Consider the following 10,436-nt stretch of genomic DNA (forward strand, 5'->3'; position numbering starts at 1 on the left):
GTGTTTCTTTAATTAGATCACATAAAATAATTTCGTACTTGTCTAGAAAATTGGCTAAATCCAACCTCCGGGTCAAGTCACTCCAAGAGGAGGTCAAAGCCCTCAAGGAAGTGACTAACCCAAGCTCTTTGATTGAATTTGTTCAAGATGGAACTTCAACTCAAATCCAACAACTTGAGAAAGAAAATTCTAACTTGAAAAGTCAAGTCAAGGAACTAAGGGACTCATTGGAATAGTTCACTTTGGTTTCCAAGAATCTTGACCTAATTCTTGGGAAATAAAGGGTCATATATAACCGATCCGAACTTGGGTATATGGCCAAACATAAATTTAAATCTTACCTATCTCTTGTTAATCAACCAAACAGAAAAGTAGTCTAAGTATGGGTCACCAAGTCTAACCTGAATAATCAAGTTGAACTTGATCAATATTGGATACTTAAGTATCAAATCCGCTACCTTGATAGACCTTATCGAGGTTATAATCCAAGGGCAGAAAATAGAAAAACTATTTTTATTAGATAAACTTGATTGATGTTTGATTTACTACTTTCCCTATACATGCTTAGATTTGGGTAGATAATGACTTAGGCTTGATTGACACTTGATTAATTAGACATAGAATTTTCAGAAATAAAATTAAATATTTAATTTCTTTAAAAGACGTTGTCTAGAAGTAATTGTTACTCCAATATCCAAGAAGGCGTAGCGTCTCGCCATAGTCTAGAAGTAAATTATTAAAATAGATATTTAATTGACTGACTGTTAAACCTTAGTTTAACTCAAATGTAAATCAATCCTTAGATTTTAATCAAAATTGAAGATAAAATTAATCATCTCACAAAACATATAAGGTTCCATGATTGATAATCTATAAAAAGGATGAGATGGATTTACATTTAAAATTAGTTAATTAAATCTTAAACCTAACTTAATCTTTAAATCAAAACAAACATAATTCAAAATAATCAAACTTAACTTAAATCAAACTTAACTAAACTTAAACTGAATCAAATTAAACTTAACTTAATTTTTAGAAACTAATTTCAAAATGTTAATTATTTTCAAATTTTAATTTCAAAATGTTACATATTTTAAATTCTTAATTAATTTTTAAATTTTAATTAATTTTAAAATCTTACTTATTTTCAATTCTTAATTAATTTTTAAATTTTAATTAATTACAAAATTTTACTTAATTTCAAATCATAATTAATTTTAAAATTTTAATTAATGTAATTCAAACTAATATTTTTAAATTTCAAATTTATTTACTCAAACTTATTTTTTAAAATTCAAATTTAATTATTCAAACTTAAATTTTTCAAAATCCCAATTTAAACTTAAATATTTTGAAATTCAAAACTAAATTTTTTAAAATATTTTTTCAGTTTCAGAAATGATGTTCTCAAACATAAAATCAACTTCAAAATTATTATTAATTTCATCTCATACCAACTCATAAGTTTAACATATGTTATAACTTAGAAAGGGTGAGACGGAAAATTAGAAAAATAAATAATTATTTTAAATATGTTCTTAATCCTATTTTTCTTATACTTGGACGGTAGGATCCTCAAACTTAAATAATTTACCTAAAAAAAATTGACATTAATCAAGGGGGAGAAAAAGGGAGTTAAGTTAAATATTTTTATTTTTATTTTCAAAAGTTAAAATATTTTTTAAAAAAAAAGAAGTTAAGTTTTTTTTAAAGTTTAACTTGTTTTTTTTTGAAAAAGCATACTTAAATATTTTTAAAAAAGCAAGTTTAAATATTTTTTATATTTGGATAACTATATATATATATATATATATTAAAAAGTGTTTTTAACTAAGTTTTTTAAAATCTTTTTAAAAACTAAGTACTTAACTAGAAATCTTTTTAAAAGCTAAAGTATTTAAACTATATTTTTTTATAAAATATTTTCAAAAAGTTAAATACTTAACTAAGTTTGTTTGAAATATTTTCAAAAAGATAAGTACTTAATTAACTAAATTTTTTAAAGAGAATCTTGTAAAAAGTTAAGTGCTTAACTAAGTTTTTTAAAATCTTTCTAGAAAGTCAAGTACTTAACTAAAGCTTTATATAATTTTTTTTTCAGAAGCCAAGTATTTGACAAAGTATTTTTTTAATCTAAGAAAAAGCTAAGAAAGATATGATTTCAAGGAAGCTTAAAATTAAAAATATTAAAAATTAGCTTTTTTCTGTACAAGTTAAACAATTGTCTCTCTACGTATATTCTTTTTTATTTATGTTAAAGAGGGAGAGAAAGGTTAAAAGTTAAGTCAAACATAACTTAATAAAATTAAGGGGAGCATCTTTAATTTATTAAATTTCCAAATAAATTTATTTATGCTCAATTTCCATACTTGTGCTATATATATATTTTTTATTCTTTACTTAACTTTGAATTGTATTGTCATAATTAAAAAGAGTAAGATTGTTAGTGCAAGAAACACCAGATGATCAAACCTAAGCTTTGATTATGACAAAAGGTTCAAAGTTAAGGTTTCTTGTTATCTAACAAGTATGACTGAGTTCGCAAGAAAGTCCTCATTATCTTAGGCAAAAGAAAAGTCCTAGTTGAAGCTAGGTAGGTGGAAAGTCCTAACTGTAGTTAGGCAACGAAGTCCTGTTCTGGGGGACTGGATAAAGTCTTGGCGGATCGAGGACTTTGGGTGAAATTCTAGAGTCGAGGACTCTAGGTAAAAATCCTGGGGGTCACGGACACCAGATGGAAAACTGGACGGGTCGTGAATTGGACGTTCAGCATAAAATCCTGAAGTCCTGGACGTTGAGCAAAAGTCCAAACGGTCTGGAAGACCGGTCTAGAAAAAGGTAATTTCTCGTAATAGAAGTAGGTGAGGACGTGTTCCTCGAAGAGGGAACAGTAGACATCAGTCAGATCTAGAGTTTTAACGAAACTCAAAGTCAGGACTGGACAGTTTGAAGGCTATCAAAACTTGTCATTCTTTAAATGTTATTGTCTGGACTAACCTTGTTTTAAAGAAAAAGTAGTTTGCGAAAATGATGATCCGAATGCCCGGAGGAGTTTGGGCGCTCGGAGCTGCTCTGGGTGCTCAAGAGGCCTTCGCACGGGCAGGGTGCTTGGTCAAGCGCCCTCACGGTTCGGGCGCCCGGAGTTGCTTTAAGCACCCAAATGGCCAAAAGATGATCGCTTTGTTGAGCTGGAGCGCACTGACTAGTGGGCCTACATTATAGTCCGGGCGTCCGGGGTGGTCCAAGGGCCCAAAAATGGATAACTTTGCGATCAAGCTTCGACAAGAGCACTCCACATCAGCCCTGTGGGGGTGCCCAAGGGAGGTTCCAAGTGCCCGGAGTGGATTATAAAAGGAGGATTCGGCCAACACCTCAAACACAACATTCCGAACAACTTCCGCTTCTGTGTGTTACTCAGAGATGTCTCCACGACGCTCGAAAGCTACGACCATGTCGACTACATTCAATATTCTTTTCTAAGGTGTCGGTATTGCTTTCTTTTAAAAGTTACTTGTTCTAAATTGTAATTCGCCTTTATAACTTCTCGAGTAACTAGTGATTGTCCAATGAAAGCGCTTTCACGTGGGGGCCTTAGAATAAGAGTCGTCACAGGTTCCAAACCAAATAAAACTTGATGTATTTGAGAATGCTTGTGTTTTTACTTTCCATTTCCATTGTTAGTTATTCTGATTGAACGTTTTCCGAAAAGCATGACAACCATAAGTGTTATTCATCCCCTCTAGTGCAACAATTCTACATAAGCAAGCAACAAGGATTCGATTATCATGTAGCACAAATAAAAGGTTGCGGCGTTCGAATCACTCATGGTGCCGAACTATCTCCATGCATAATTTGTATTTTTTTAAATTTATCTAATGACTAATAAAATTTTTATGAGATTTGACCGATCCATCTCGAGGTGAATGAGTGTCACAATAATGAAAAGAGTACCTTTATACTAACACTTGTGTAAAAAGTAAAATTCTTCATCCTGACATCCTCCTTTTATGACTGTCTCATGTTAAAAGTAATTATCATATGATAAGATGATTTCTCTATCTTTAAGAAGATTAAATCCTTAATTTTATAAATCTATCCTATAATATGTAAACTGAATTAAGTCCCGTGAGCGTGTCCTCAATGTGACACGTTATGTGAGACGGCCGACTTATTGTTTAAGTAATTGACCGAACTGAAATACATATTAGACCAATTCTATTAATTAATTTAAAAAAACTCTAGAGGCCAGAATTTTTTGACGTTGTCACAAATTAATAAATAATCATAATAACCAAAAATCCAAAATTCCGCCCGGGACAAAATTTATTCTCGTCATAGCAGGAAATAAAAGGGAAATAAATACAAGAAATAAAGAATAAAAATTGCCAGCCAATCAGTCTCGATATAGAAACAATTTGGTAAAGGTTAAGTAGCGATAAGGAAAGAGCAGGTGCAGAAGGATATGAGATGGCTTAGCTTAAGCTTAGCCTGCAAGGAAAACTAATCAGAAGAAAACAAACTAATCTATAAAAAGGGCCACACACACTCTTTTTCTTATTCATCAATCACCTCTCTTTCTCCCTCCCTTCTTTCTTTCTTTCTTTCTGCCTCCTCTTGGTGTTGCAGGAATTAAAGCAATAAGCGAGGAAGATGTACGCTCCGATGGGGTTACAGGAGATGTCTTACTTGGAGCACGTCCACAGGCGCCACCATGAGAAAGGCTTCCTCTATGCCTGGTAATTCATATACTTCTGCCTAGCTTGTTTATTCGTTCCTAGATCTTCTTATATTTCACTTCAATTGTTTTATTGATTACTGTTTAATTGGTTGAATTTTGATCAAGTTTGTTTGCGTTGTGTTGCTGCTTCTGCTGCTTTGAGACCTGTGAGTGCTGCCTCGACTGCCTCTGCTGCTGCTGCTGCAACTAGGAATTAATCAATCAATGTCAGGGAACAGCAGCTGATGGAAAAATGAATGCAATCCATTATATATGGCATTTAATCCACAATAAAACTTATGGGCTCACTATGTTTGTTGCGTTGTGTGCAACAGTAAAATTTAGGTTTGATAAACCTGAAGAATTTAATGATAAAAAAAGAGAGAAAGAAGAATTAGCAAGGAAAATTTGCCTCGACTGCTTTGAAACCCCAATACGAATGAAATAACTAGGAAGGGAACCTTGACAGGAAAGGGATAATTATCTTACTCCTTCAGGGTAATTTTATTCTTCCAGTATTCAATGTGTTGGGACAACAATTCTTTTTTGTGATTAAATTAATTATGAATTAAATTAGATATATTTTTGATGATTTTTACATATATAACACATGTAAAATATCATGTGAAATAGAGACGGAAATGGTCGCCAGAAGAAACGACACAACACATCATCTTACTAAAACTTGCATAGAATTATCACATGAATATAAAGAATTATCAATTTGTGCTGTACTTAGAAAAAAATATCCGTGGTCTGATCTATTATCTTGTGTTTTCTTGCAATTTTTTTTCTCCTTTCCTAATATATTGAAATATATATAATACACAAAATAAAAATCTACATACAATTTGAATCAATTATATTCTAAATAAAAAAATATTGTACACTTTTGATTTTTTTTCCTTATTCTGAAATGTAATTAATCTCATGTATTGTTCTGGATAAGCTCTTTTATCTCTATGTTGTAAAAAAATAAATTGACAATTATAGTACTTCTTTATAAGATCTGATTTTCAGTTTCTTTATTTTTTTTTTTACTATTGAGCATAGCGTCTAATTTTCTATTATGAGAAAGATCATATTTTTCCTACTAAAATTATTTAAATAAATTATCATTACCTAAATTAAAAATCTTAAATACTAAAATAATGTAAAAGTAATTTATTTATCTTTATAACATTTAACATGTCTTTCTTTTTATTGACATTTTATGACAATCTTTTACATCAATTGGATAATACTTACCATTTTTTGCCAAAAATCCAAAAAAAATAGTAAATTTATTTCTATTTGTTTCTATAGAATACCCCATATCATCACATGGAATCTTAATGTATGGTAATGTGCTAAGTCAATCCTAATTTTTTTTTTCATAAATATAGGACCTCTTTTTTCCTATTAGTATTAAGAAGTTCATCGCCACTATCTATATACATATAACAAAAAGATATAAGACAAAATATAAATAATAAAATAATTTATTATAATTTTCATTATATGTTACGTTCATTAGATTCTTTGTTCATATCATCATTTTAGTCTAGAACTGAATAATTGTTTTCAACATGTGGGATATTGTAACAACCCAAATTTTCTTATCACGAGTTCTAAAAGTGCTTATAAATACTTAGAAATGCTTTAGAAATATTCTAGGGATTTTTAGAAATTTTTGAGTATTTTTATGTAATTTTCGGAGTTCGTTTGATATTTTTTTACCAAAAGAAACAAAGTTGAGGCAAAAAGAGGTCGGGCCGAGAATAGAATTGGAGACCTCTAGTTAAGCAAAGCCTTAAGTTGTTTCGGATGACCAAGAACCCAGCAAGGCCGTGCTGATCAAATAAAGAGCGAAAGTAACCTTAAGCGGTAATGGATAACACAATACCTAAGTATAAAAAGGGATAAGTTAAGAGAGGAATTGAGTTTTCTCTCTTGACCGAAACCTTTTCTCCTCCTCTCGCGCACGGCGTCGGCTCCTCTTGGGCGAAAGAGAAGAAGGACCTAGGGCTTCTCTCCGGCGACCGACAGAGGGTGATTTTCGAGAGCCTTCCACACCATCGCGATCACCTCATCGAGGAGAACGCATAGACGTGAAGAAGTTGCCGAAATTGCAAGCCTCCGAAAACCTAGAAGCCTCTTTTCGGTTGTAAGTCCAAGAACAAAGGTAAGTGCTTCTCACCTGCAGTAGGAGTAGCTTTCGAATCTTTGTTTCCTCCTTTATTTCCGAAGCATGCTGTAAAGAGGGTTGCCTTCGAAGCATACTGCCGTGAATCTCAAAGAAAGAAAATAAATTGTATATACTAGGCATGTGGTTTAGATTCTTCATCCCTTTTAATTAGCGTTTCAGATTTAGATTTCTATTTGCTGTTACCTCAATGGGCACGATCGGCTCATATTGAGTCTTGCAGGTTTCGGATTTTGTTGTTAGGTAATGAGCATGAAATGGTTTAGATGTTGAGCAGGTAGTTTAGTTTCATTGTTACTGCGATGAGAAGAAAGGGCATATATATGTAGCACCTCAGTTTTAGATTTTCCTTGTTAGTCCAATGCACAGGAACAACAGATGTGCAGCATCTTAGTTTTAGTTTTTATTGTTTATTTCCCTTCCTTGCTGCAATGAATACGAACAACCCTTTTGAGCTTACTGTTTAATTTCCAAGGCATTCTTTTATAATTAGAAGTATTGACAAGTAACAAGTATTTTACTTGAGGAGGCTAGTACCCAACTTCCGAGGTTGTCGTTAAACAAATCCAAGTGACCGGTTCAGAGATCTCGACCCTGGTAAGACCAAGGTCTTCACCCTCGTAGGACTGGTGGCTCGCCACCCCAGTCTCTATTAGGGAGCGCGCTTTGGTACTACGCCTGGGCCCAAGAGAGAATTTATTATTATTTTGAAGTATAAAAGTGTAAGCTTTGAACAAATGAAACAAGTGTACATAGATTCTTAAATTCCAACTGGTTTTAGCTTCGGTGTGGGCTATGCAATGGACACGAATAGCTGTAGTTCTGGCAGAATCCAGAGGCACGAACAACCCCCTTTGGAGCTACTGTTCAGTTTCAGTTTGTGCTATGCAATGGACACGAACAGCTGTAGTTCAAGGGCACGAACAGCCCCCCTTTGGAGCTACTGTTTTGTCTCAGTTTGGGCTATGCAATGGGCATGAACAGCTTTAGTTTTGGGAGTGCAGTTAGATCTTTAGTAGCTTATTTAGACATGAAGTTTTGATTCCCTATGGAACTTTTTTTTAGTAGGAACAACTAGTGTGTTTAGCATGATGTTAGACCTTTTGTTATTAATTCTTTGACATGTAGTTTAGATCTCTTCGTTGTGTAGTTTAAGCATTTCAGTTTCAGATTTTCTCTTAGCATCAGTTTTAGTTTTGTTATAGCTATATATATATGCATATTGAGTTTTTGTAAGTTAGACAGCGCTTACTAAGCATCCGCTTATAGTTGCATTTCTCTTACTGCAGATAAAGGAAAAGGAAATCTATAGTGAAGGAAGGCGGCAAGGAGATGTGCCATGGGCGTGTGGTGATGACTGATGAATGAAAGCCTTGGGACATTTCGCTAAAAGTTGTTAAGATTATGCCTTTAGAGTGTTAGAGAAATTTAGATGGACTAATTCTTTTGTATTGCTAGTTTTGTTCATAGAACTTTCCCGTTTAAATTGCTATACACATTAGCCCATTTTTCTTTTGGTTACATCATCGCAGCATGCATGTGCAAATTTATACATATTTCAGTTGTCTTGAAATCTTGAGTTGAGTGTAGAGATGAATCACTTATGTCCCTTTGTGAATTGCATGTTATTATGAACCGTAGCATATATTTTCAAAGAGATGAACTACCTACATTCCGTTATGTTTCTGCTGCTATTTAATTGTATGTTGAGTTTCTGAGAGTTCTTAATATCACTACCAATAGCGTGAGCAAGACTAGTTAAGTAAAGTTTATAGTTAAGTAACGTCCCACTCCCACAAACTAGTAAGAGTAGGGGTAGGGGCGCTACAAATGGTATCAGAGCCGTCCTCATTCTTCATCATCACACACACATCAGCATCAGCCTTGTCGTCTTCAAGTAAGAAAGTACTTAATTTTTTTTTATTTATTATGCCTTTTCTTATTAATTGCAGTATAGAGAAATCCTTAGAAGTATTTGCTTATATGTGTTTAAGTAAGATAAAAGTTCTTGTTTTGGTTTTTCTATGTTTATATATATATATCTAGAGAGTATAGGGGCGATTTCAAGTTTTCTCTCACTACATGACTAGATGGCAAGAAGAGGGTGTCCCCGTACCGCTCGTACTGAGGACCGAGATCAGGAGAATGAAGAGCCCGGAACAACTGAGCCTAATCTCTCTGAAGTTGTTGCTCAACTCCAGAAACAAGTAGCAGAGCAGCAACAAGTAATCGTCAATCTGATGGCAAATCAGCAACCAGTTCCTCCCCCTCCCCCTACTATCAATGTGGAGACCCCGGTGGTGACTGAGGTTCCACCAGCTGCCCTGAAAGTTGCCACATCACCTAAACGACAAGAAGCATACCTGATATAGTGGCTGAAGTTGAAGGCAAAAAGTTTCTCAGGCACGACTGAGCCCTGGGATGCCCAGTCTTGGTTCAAGACACTGGAGAGCGGAGCTTCTTGACTGGCCAGAAGTCAAGAAAGTCAAATGTGCCTCCTTCTGCCTATCTGGAGATGCTCGTATGTGGTGGGAGAGAGTTAAGAACAAGAGAGCAACCAACCAAATGAGCTGGGCTGACTTTGAGACAGAGTTTTACAAAGAATTCTTCCGCCAACGGATCACCAATAAACATTATGAGGAGTTTATAGAATTCAGACAAGGTGACCTGCCAGTAGAAGAAGCAGTCAAAAGATTCAACAGGCTAGCTTGTCTCTGCCCAGAGCTAGTAAGTACAGAGAAAGAACGAGTCAGACTGATGCTCCAAATGCTGAGGCTAGAAATAGCATTTAACGTGAGTGGTGGAACTCACCGACCACAGACTAGTGAAGAGATGGTCAATAGGGCATTAGCCATTGAGCACTATCTGAATAGCATCAAGGCACAACAAACGCAACCCAAGCCAGTCAAGATAGAGGACATGACAGCAGGGAGTCATAAACCCCAGGCAAGCAAGCAGAACTGGAAGGGCAAAGATAACAAAAGGAAACGATGGAATACTGGAGGCAACCAAAAGGGAGGTCCAACAAACAAGCAGGCCAAGTTCCCTCCTTGTTTTAAATGTGGGAGAGTACATCCAGGAGTCTGTCTTTTGGGTATGACTGGATGTTATTCGTGTGGTCAAGAAGGACACCTGGCTAAGGCATGCCCTAACAAGCTCAAAGCACCTCAGTAACAAGCAGCACCATACGGGAGCAAGCCTCAGTTACACTACATGCCTGCAACTCTGGACGGACCTCAGCTCAGTCAAGGAAGGTTGGAAGCCCCACCAGTTCCAGCCAGTGCCAGAGTATTCTCCCTCACTAAAAAGGAAGCTGCTAGTGCCTCCACGGTCGTAACAGGTCAAGTAGTTATTTTTCAGCATTTAGCTACTGTACTATTTGATACTGGGGCGACCCATTCTTTTATATCAGTGCCCTTTTCCAAGGAATTTCAGGTGCCTACAGAGAGCATGAACTCCAAGTTCTTAACAACCCTACCTTCTAGGGAAGTCATGGAGTCCAACCAGTGGCTTCGGGTTGTACCAGTCAGAATC

At 34.9% G+C, this 10,436-nt stretch overlaps 1 long non-coding RNA gene across 1 annotated transcript; it reads left to right on the forward strand.

Moving 5' to 3' along the window:
* The first annotated feature begins 4,594 nt into the window (after window positions 1-4,594).
* Window positions 4,595-5,315, forward strand: LOC122000046. The gene is made up of 2 exons (XR_006116902.1): window positions 4,595-4,736; window positions 4,844-5,315. It is a non-coding gene; the product is annotated as an uncharacterized LOC122000046 (long non-coding RNA).
* The last annotated feature ends 5,121 nt before the right edge of the window (window positions 5,316-10,436 follow it).

This window comes from Zingiber officinale, chromosome 7A (assembly GCF_018446385.1).
Source record: "Zingiber officinale cultivar Zhangliang chromosome 7A, Zo_v1.1, whole genome shotgun sequence".
Classification (NCBI taxonomy): Eukaryota; Viridiplantae; Streptophyta; class Magnoliopsida; order Zingiberales; family Zingiberaceae; genus Zingiber; species Zingiber officinale.